The sequence below is a fragment of the Centruroides sculpturatus genome, unplaced genomic scaffold (genome assembly GCF_000671375.1).
Source record: "Centruroides sculpturatus isolate CEXI.00-Female unplaced genomic scaffold, Cexi_2.0 scaffold499, whole genome shotgun sequence".
In the NCBI taxonomy this organism is placed as follows: Eukaryota; Metazoa; Arthropoda; class Arachnida; order Scorpiones; family Buthidae; genus Centruroides; species Centruroides sculpturatus.
The window spans coordinates 191,297-200,973 of NW_019384801.1; the positions used below are offsets into that span (position 1 = coordinate 191,297).

At 30.3% G+C, this 9,677-nt stretch overlaps 1 long non-coding RNA gene across 1 annotated transcript; it reads left to right on the forward strand.

The window, feature by feature from the left end:
- The first annotated feature begins 825 nt into the window (after window positions 1-825).
- Window positions 826-1,521, forward strand: LOC111629545. Its single transcript, XR_002757354.1, has 4 exons — window positions 826-891; window positions 985-1,047; window positions 1,182-1,268; window positions 1,392-1,521. It is a non-coding gene; the product is annotated as an uncharacterized LOC111629545 (long non-coding RNA).
- Window positions 1,522-9,677: the final 8,156 nt, after the last annotated feature.

The following is a 9,677-nucleotide window of genomic DNA, read 5'->3' on the forward strand; positions in this document are numbered from 1 at the left end:
CAATTCGTCCTTATCTAAACGTTTTACGCGTCATTGGTGTATTTATACCCAAGCGCCAGGATTATTTATGAGTTAAAGCGCTTTTATTTGATGCATACTTTATAACGATAATTTCTATTTTCTTCTTTTATCCGGATCATTTATCAAAGATTTTTATAAATTCGCATATCGATGATTTCTGTGGCATTCCCGTTTTATGGAATATCTACGGAAGGAATTCACGATTGGTATTATTAGTTCCACTTTTGATGTCTCCGTTCTTTCTTTACCTGTATAATACAAATGCATTTCACATAATAAAGGCGATCAAACTGCTGGACGAAAACGTAAAATGCGTGAAGAAAATTCAACCAAAATTACTGCGTTATCAAGACTTGGTTGTAATTTCTTTCTGCTTGGTCCAAATATTTTCGTGTTTGTCAGTTGGCACTGTACATGTGTATTACAGGAACGTTTACGGATATTCTGGATAAATTATTCTGGCAAGAAAGTTTCTGTACCTTTCATTTTTCATTCGGCGTTCTCATCAACGTCAGCGTGCTTTGTTATAGCGCCGGATTCATTTGGATTCTTACTTACATCTGTATTCAATTGTTAGATATATTTATTATAGACATAAAGGTAAAAATAAAAAGGGACGATGTTAATAGCAAGACAATGCTACTGGAACTGTCGTCGATTGTATCTTTTATTAAAAGAACAGATAAAATATTCAAAACTATTCATGCTCTGTTGATAACAGTTTTAATTCCCATAATCAGCATCGTAATTATATATGTGGTACTTTACGTATCGTTTACATACTTATATCTGTTGATATGCTTTACAGTCTTTTCGACATGGATTGCTTTTTCAATATATTTTCTTTACTTGACAAGAATTCCTTCGAACGTAAGTTACTTTCATTTAACAGAAAATTTGTAAATTTATGTCTCCTAACCACATGAATTGATTAAGAACAATTATACAATTAATATTTTTCAGATGGATCGGTTTTTCACTTGTATAATGGACATTTATTTCCTTGACGATGACAACAACAAAATCGTAAATACTATTTCATAATTTTAAAATTGAATATTTTACTTCGGTTTGCATGAAAATTTGTCTCCTTTTTAGTACATTTTAAATAAAAATTCGCGTATCGACAATACAATGAAATTTGTTTTCTTTGTTCTCAGACAGAAGTATTAATGTCCATATCGAGAGCCGAAGTGGGATTCAGAAGCAACAATTTCTTTTTCTTCGAGAAGCAAGCGGTTTTAAGTGTAAGTTTAATATCTCATATATTATATTATAATAAGGTTTATTGTTTCTATTGTTGTTTATTTATATAGAAAACGGCTTGTATACAAGCAGCTTTTTATAAAAAAATATCTGTTTTGTTTCAGTATACTCTCGAATTCATCACACAATTAATTGGATTCATTATAATAAGAAGTAAATCTATCATAAATTAGTGCGTATCCCACCGAACATGTCACTGCTTTGTGACTTCGTAAACGAAAAATTCTGTTCGATGCTTATTGCCAATGTCAGTTAATATTGGAGATTTTGAAATTAGACGTGACGTTCGTATTATCAATGTCATCTATTATTACGTCATCATTTTCAATGCCGTATCTCGAAGGGGTTGAGACTGGAGTAGAATTTCAGAGGCTTTGTTCTACTGAAGCTGAATTCAAATGTTAAGTTGATTGTTAGAAAGTTCTTCTTTAATTATTTTGGATTCAATAAAATGTATAGACGCATTTTACTGTGAAGGAAAAAATGGGAGTGTTGTTACGTGTTACGACAACGCAATTGCTTCGTGTGTTTAGAATTTCTTTTAACTTCACACACGACGAACAATGCTCAGTTATAGAGAATGACTATTCGAACCAATTGAAAAACAAAGGAGTTATATTTTTTCATAGCACGAAAAACTTGGCAGGAATTGACATCCATCAAGACTGGAACAGGTGAAATTTTGGAGAAAAAAGTTAAGAAAACTGTTTAATATTATTTTAAAGCGTTTTGTTTATCAGCATTAATTAAATAATATTAAACACAGGCGAATGACATCTCTGACACGTAACTAGAAGTCTCTTTTGTAGGAATGTGGAGTATGAAACAAATCCGATCTCATTGTCCTTATTTGTTCACCAGCGGATAAAAAACTGTACATAAAGTTTGCTCCATTCGAAAAGAGTGCAACCGATAGAAGTTTTTTGCACCATTTGGTGCAAAAATTTTGTTTTTAGCACACCGAACAGAGAAATTGTGTCTGCATCGGCTAAACGTGTGTGCAAATATGTTGATCTGTAATAGAAATTTCAAAATTGTAACAAAGTGAAAGCCGAACTCTACTTATCGTACTTTTGTGCTCGGAAGAAAAATGGACAACATCCACGTATCATCATTGTGATTTTTATAATACGCAAGATGATAATAGATAAAGATTTACATTACTTCAATTATTTTAAAAATCACTTTCTGTATTGGAAAACAACAATTTTACTTGTTATTTGTTTATTAAAGTCTACGACTCGTGTATCACGTATGTAAATTTTAACACAAGTATCAGATAAAAAAAATACATAAATAATAGTAATATAGGTTATGTATAATTAAGAAGATACATAGATAATAGTGAGATAGAATTAGAACGAGCAAACGCACGTAGTACTGGGATATCAGTTATTAAAGATATTTTAATAGATATGAGAGATGTGTTTTTAAGTACAGTACATATAATTATTATAATGATGTATAGGCGTTATTATTGTTTAAATATTAAGTGTTAATAAAACAATGAATATCTTGTCTGATTAGAAAACTGTATTTTAGTGTATTCCCTATAACAAATTACGTAAAGACGTCTGAGAATATTGTCTACAGAAATTATAGAAAGCAAAATTTTATATCTTATTCCTATGGAAATATTCTTTACATAATCCGTCTCCAGATACAAAGTTTATAGTAATGTAGTTAAATAATCGAGTTGTAAACAGCAATATAGGCTATATCTAACAAACATTTCCTAATAATTTTAATATATATCATGCTGCAAGAACCGTCAAGGTCCAAGCAACGAATGTTTTTCTTCGTTGACTTTGTATACAAGTTTTTCGGATTATTTTTTACGGTTTTTTAAGACAATTTTTGATGCTTAATATTTTGTATTTGAGATATATTAATAATAAAGTTTATTAAAAATATAATTAGTATAATCTTAATAATCCTTACTATTATATATCTATATCTATAAATAAAATGTTTGTTTGTTTATTATATATTTCTATACCGTTCGACTAACTGCTAGGAAACTCAGTAGTTTTATTTAAAAATCTTCTAACTTAGATTATGGCGTAATTTTACCCCCAATTACACATTGGATTTCTATATATCAATTAATTTCAGTTTACATTGTATTTGCTAGATTTACATATAGTGTAATTTGTTGACAAATTACAAATAAACACTTATTCTTACCTCAGTGATAACGCATCGGCGGTTTTCGGATTGTTTGGTTGCAATTTGGAAACATTCTAGACCTATGGATTTGCACTGTTATCTGACCCTCGCTCCTGTTCTAATCTCGACAACGGAGTTAAATAAATAAAAGACGAGAGCAGATATGGAAATCTTAGGTGCAAAAGGCCCGATTAATTAAATATGAACTTTCGATTTTCTTCGAAAATTTAAATTGAAATGACATAACTTTCGATTTGCTTCGAAAGTTATGTCATTTCAATTTAAATTTTTTCTTCCTCAACTTGTTAGATAGATTACAGGAACGACTCTGTTGTTATAGGAAAAGTATCATGTACTGTACAAGGTAAAGGCCACTACTAATTTGAGATGGACAGCACATTTTAAATTAAATACACTAAAACTATGATTGAAAATTGCAGCTTGGCACTGTAACGATGCCACAATAAATAATTGCTTGTCTGGGTAAGAAAGGTATTAGAAAAGGCATTATTTCCATTGTAACGAAGAGTTTTCAAAACAGAATATTCTTAGCGAAACAGGAAGATTTAGAAACAAATAGTGCAGGTATTAGACTTTATTACGTAAGATATTACCATCAAGCTACGGACATTACGCATACTAAAGATAAGTCAGAAATACGACTATATCAATATGATGAATTCTTTAAATAATCACAAAACTAACAATAAATTTATTTGACCTTTCCTAATTAATCTGAATTCTGTCATTCGCAGTTAAGCTTTTAAAGTATGATAATAATTTTTTATATCCGAGTCGTTGGTTTTAATGTTTAACAGAAATATAATTTCATTAACTTTAAAACATCGATTTAAACCCGGTATTAAACATACCGTGTTGCCGCAGGGAAAGAATTAAGATGTGGGATACTGTAAGTCAAATGGAGTTTTGCACACATACAGCATAATTGCATTATTTCAAACCAAATTGTTTCGATCGTATCAATTAATATTCTGAAATTTTAGTACTTTAGTAATTAATATTTAAAATGTCTTGCAAGATTGTAATTATATGTTTTGTGATGTAAATAATATAGTCTAGTACAGGGGTGGCCAACATACGGTCTGCAGGCCGGATCTGGCCCGTCTAATGAATTTATGTGGCCCGCGTTTAATTTTTCAATATCCGCTGTTCAATTCCGAATAGCTTGATGAAAAATTCTGAAGGCTAAAAAAAAATCAACAACTCATTGTGCGTTTAGAGTTAAGCCTCCATTACAAATCTCGTAAGTACAGCGTAAAATGTTGATAAAGCACGATCATTTGAAAAATGTCTGTAATCTGTATGTACAATTTAGTGTCTACGGGGTGACACCACAATGAGATCTCGCACCACATCAAAATTTTTCTAGGGCAGGCAGTCGCTGGTTCGGCCCGTGAAAAAAGTTTTCTTTCCAATTCGGTCGGGGGGCAAAAACTGTTGGCAATTCCTGGTATAGTAATTCGTTTTTTAAACAGATCATTATTTCAATAATGATCTGTAGCAATAACTATAATACACTACTCGTTCAGCCCATTAATTATTAAACGCTTTTTAGTATCCACATTCTTTGAAAGTTTTAAAATTTACTCTCAGAAATAACAAATATAATTTAATGCATTTTGAAATTAGGTTAGATTAGAAATTCAAATTTCCATTATGTCAATTAATATTCGCATATTTTCATCGCAGCTAATTAAAATATAAACAAAAGATTAAGCAGTAAGTATTCATTTGGCGTGGATAATAGACACGTAGAACTTCGAGGTAACGAAAAAAAAGTTAAATTTTATTTTTTAAAATCTATTAATTATTCATGGAATATTCTGTTTTGGACGCAATTCGTCCTTATCTGAACGTTTTACGCATAATTGGTGTATTTATACCCAAGCGCCAGGATTATTTATGGGTTAAAGCGCTTTTATTTGATGCGTACTTTATAACAATAATTTCGATTTTCGTCATTTATCCGGATCATTTATCAAAGATTTTTATAAATTCGCATGTTGGTGATTTCTGTGGCATTCCCGTTGTGTGGGATATCTACGGAACCCATTCACGCTTATTACTGTTCATTGCACTTTCAATTTCTCCGTTATTTCTTTACCTGTATAATACAAATGCATTTGACATAATAAAGGCGGTCAAAATGCTGGACGAAAACGTAAAATGCGTGAAGAAAATTCATAAAAAATTACTGCATCATCAAGACTTGGTTGTAATTTTTTTCAGCTTCGTCCAAGTATTTGTGTGTTTGTTAGTTGGCACATTGTACGTGTATTACAGGAACACTTACGGATACTCTAAATTACTGTGGCAAGAAAGTTTCTGTACCTTTCATGTTTTATTTGGCGTTTTTATTAACGTCAGCGTAAATTGTTTTAGCGGGGGATTCATTTTGATTCTTACTTACATCTGTATTCAATTGTTAGACACATTTATTATAGACATAAAGGAAAAATTACAAAAGACAGAAGCTAATAGCAAGACATCGCTACTGGAACTGTCGTCGATTGTATATTTTATTAAAAGCTTCGACAAAATATGCAAAACTTTTCATGTTTTGATGATAATAGTTTTCATTCCCGTAATCAGCATGGTAATTATATATATGGCAGTTTACGTAACAATTACAAACGAATATCTGTTTATATGCTTTGCAATATTTTGGATGTGGACCGGTATATTAATATATTTTTTTTACTTGACAAGAATTCCTTCGAACGTAAGTTACTTTTATCTTACAGAAATTCTGTAAATTTTATGTCTTCTAATTACATGAATTGTTTAACGAGAATTATGTAATTAATACATTTTAGATGGAACGGTTATTCACTTGCATAATGGATATTTATTTCTACGACGACGATAATAACAAAATTGTGAATATTCTTTTATAATATATAAATTGTGTTTTTGCCGATTTGCATGCAAATATGACTCAATTTTATTACATTTTAAATCAAAACTCGCGTAACGACAGTACAATGAAATGCATTTTCTTTGTTTTCAGACGGAAGTATTAATGTCCATATCGAGAGCCGAAGTGGGATTCAGAAGCAACAATTTCTTTTTCTTCGACAAGAAAGCAGTTTTGAATGTAAATTTAATATCTCATATATTATATTATAATAAGGTTTATTGTTTCTATTGTTGTTTATTTATATAGAAAACGGCTTGTATACAAGCAGCTTTTTATAAAAAAATATCTGTTTTGTTTCAGTATACTATGGAATTCATTACACAATTAATTGGATTTATTATAATAAGAAGTAAATCTATCATAAATTAGTGCGTATCCCACCGAATATTTTACTGATTTGTGACTACGTAAATGAAAAATTCTGTTGGATGCTCATTTTGAATCTCAATTAATATTGGAAATTTTAAAATTAGACGTGACGTTTATATTGTCAAATCAACAGTGACTTTACGTCATCGTATTCAATGCCCGTATCTCGAGACAGTTGGGGCTGGAATAGATTTTCAGCGGCTTCAATCTACTAAAACGAAATTCAAACGTTAAGTTGACTGTATTAAAGTTTTTTTTGTTAATTATTATGGATATACCAAAATGCAATGATTCATTTTACTATGAAAATAGAAACGGGAGTGTTCTTATGTGTTACGACAACGCAATTGTTCCCTGTGTTTTAAACCTATTTTAACCTCACACACGACGAACAATGCTCAGTTATAGAAGTTGACTTCGAAGCAATTGAAAAAGAAAGAAGAAAACCATATCTTTTCATAGCAGGAAAAAGTTGGAAGAAATTGTCGGGCCATCTTGTCTAGTAATGATGAAATATTGGGCAAAAGAGTTAACAAAACTGTTTAATATATTTTAAAGCGATTCGTTATTATTTGCATCAGAAAACATATAATTACAATCTTGAAAAGCATTTAAAAGATTAATTACTAAAATAGTTAAATTTCGGAATATTACTGTAATTGTTTTAAAAGTTCGTGTCGATCATGTGGATTGAGAGTCAAGAAACATGCCAGTTGGATTTTACAGAACAAAAACTTCGAAACATATAAAACATCTCTTTATAGGTTTATATTCAATAAAATTCAGTTATATTTATTCATCAACACATTAGAAGATCTTTCATAGAAAAATTTATGTAGTTATATTCATCTAAAAACATAGAAATACTAACACTTAATAATAACTTGGTATGTTTATATTCAATATAATGTAGTTGTCTTTTTTTGGTACAGGTTTTTTAAGGTAGAAATTTGTCTACCTTATAATTCATGACTTTTGATTTCGATAATTGGATTTTGGATATTGTTTTAAATAACACTCAAATCTGGCACACTACTTCCAGAAGTCAACAGAAGAATCAAACTAACATAATCTACTATGACAGTTTACTGTAATCTTCAAGTCTATAATGTCAATCCACCTGAAGATGTTTACAAGTTACTACTTTAAATTTCGTTTCCTAATCTTTAGCCTAACCGGAGATATTAAAAGAAACTACGCCAATACATACACAAACATATCCACGGAATTTTTTTCGTTTTTATATCATTTTGAGTTCGGGAGATCTCAAAACATGGAGATTTGCCAAATGTCGGAAAGTAAATTCGTCACGATTTCAATACATTCGCTTGTTACATATACGTAACAACTAGGAAATTATAAGTCGATGTTGGACTTATTTCTTATCTTACTTTTTGTGCAGTAGTCCGGCTGTTGTGCGGGAAAAGTAGTGTTTACCCCGAGTTGGTCATGTGAAATTACATTGTCATTGTTAGCAGAAAGAAAAGAAAAGTAAGTATTAACGACAAAAGAAATATACAGTTTTAAAATATTGTATTTGCTTATTACTTTCATGTAAATTGACAATGTAAATATATATAATGAATAAGATTATTTTTATTCGTTCTAGGTATTTACAATTAAGCGTATAAACGTTTAAATAAAATAAATTTATTGTTAAAATATTCCTTTTGAATGACTCTAAGGTGAATAAATAATAAAATTTGATTATAAAAAAAATAAGCAGTTTTCAATGTGGAGAGATGGCTTGATCCTATTACTGCTTTTAGAAAGTTGCTAAGGATAATATCGATTTTGTTAATGATGGTCTATAGCAATAACTATAATGCACTACCCGTAAAGCACACTAATTACTACATGCTTATTAGTCATTCACATTCTTTAAAAGTTTTAAAATTTCCTGTCAGATATGATAAATATAACTTAATAGATTTTGAAATTACATTACCATAAAATTTTCATTATATCAATCAATATTCGCATATTTGCCTCGCAGCTAATTAAAATATAAACAAAGCAAGGCAGTAAGTATTAACCTTGCATGGATAATAGATACGCAGAATATCGAGGAAACAAAGAGACATTTTAATTTTATTCTTTTCAGGCTACCAGTCAGTATAAGTCTATTAATTCTTCATGGAATATTCTCTTTTGGACGCAATTCGTCCGTATCTAAAAGTTTTACGCGTCATTGGTGTATTTATACGCAAGCGCCAGGATTATTTATGGATTAAAGCGCTTGTATTTAATACATACTTTATAACAATTATTTCTATTTTCGTCTTTTATCCGGATATTTTATCAAAGATTTTTATAAATTTGCATATCGATGAATTCTGTGGCATTCGCGTTGTGTGGGATATCTACGGAACGCATTCACGATTCACATTATTCGGTGCACTTTTAATGTCTCCGTTATTTCTTTACCTGTATAATACAAATGCATTTCACATAATAAAGGCGATCAAAATGCTGGACGAAAACGTAAAATGCGCAAAGAAAATTCAGCAAAAATTACTGCATTATCAAGACTTGGTTGTAATTTTTTTCAGTTTTATCCAAGTATTTGTGTGTTTGTTAGTTGGCACTTTGTACGTGTATTACAGGAACGCTTCCGGTTACTCAAAATTACTGTGGCAAGAAAGTTTCTGTAACTTTCATGTTTTATTTGGCGCTTTTACCAACTTCTGCGTCATTTGTTATAGCGCGGGATTCATTTGGATTCTTACTTACATCTCTATTCAAGTGTTAGACATATTAATTATAGATATAAACGAAAAAATACAAAGGGACGAAGTCAATAGCAAGACATCGCTACTGGAACTGTCGTCGATTGTATATTTTATTAAAAGCATCGATAAAATATGCAAAACTCTTCATGTTTTGATGATAACAGTTTTTATTCCCGTAA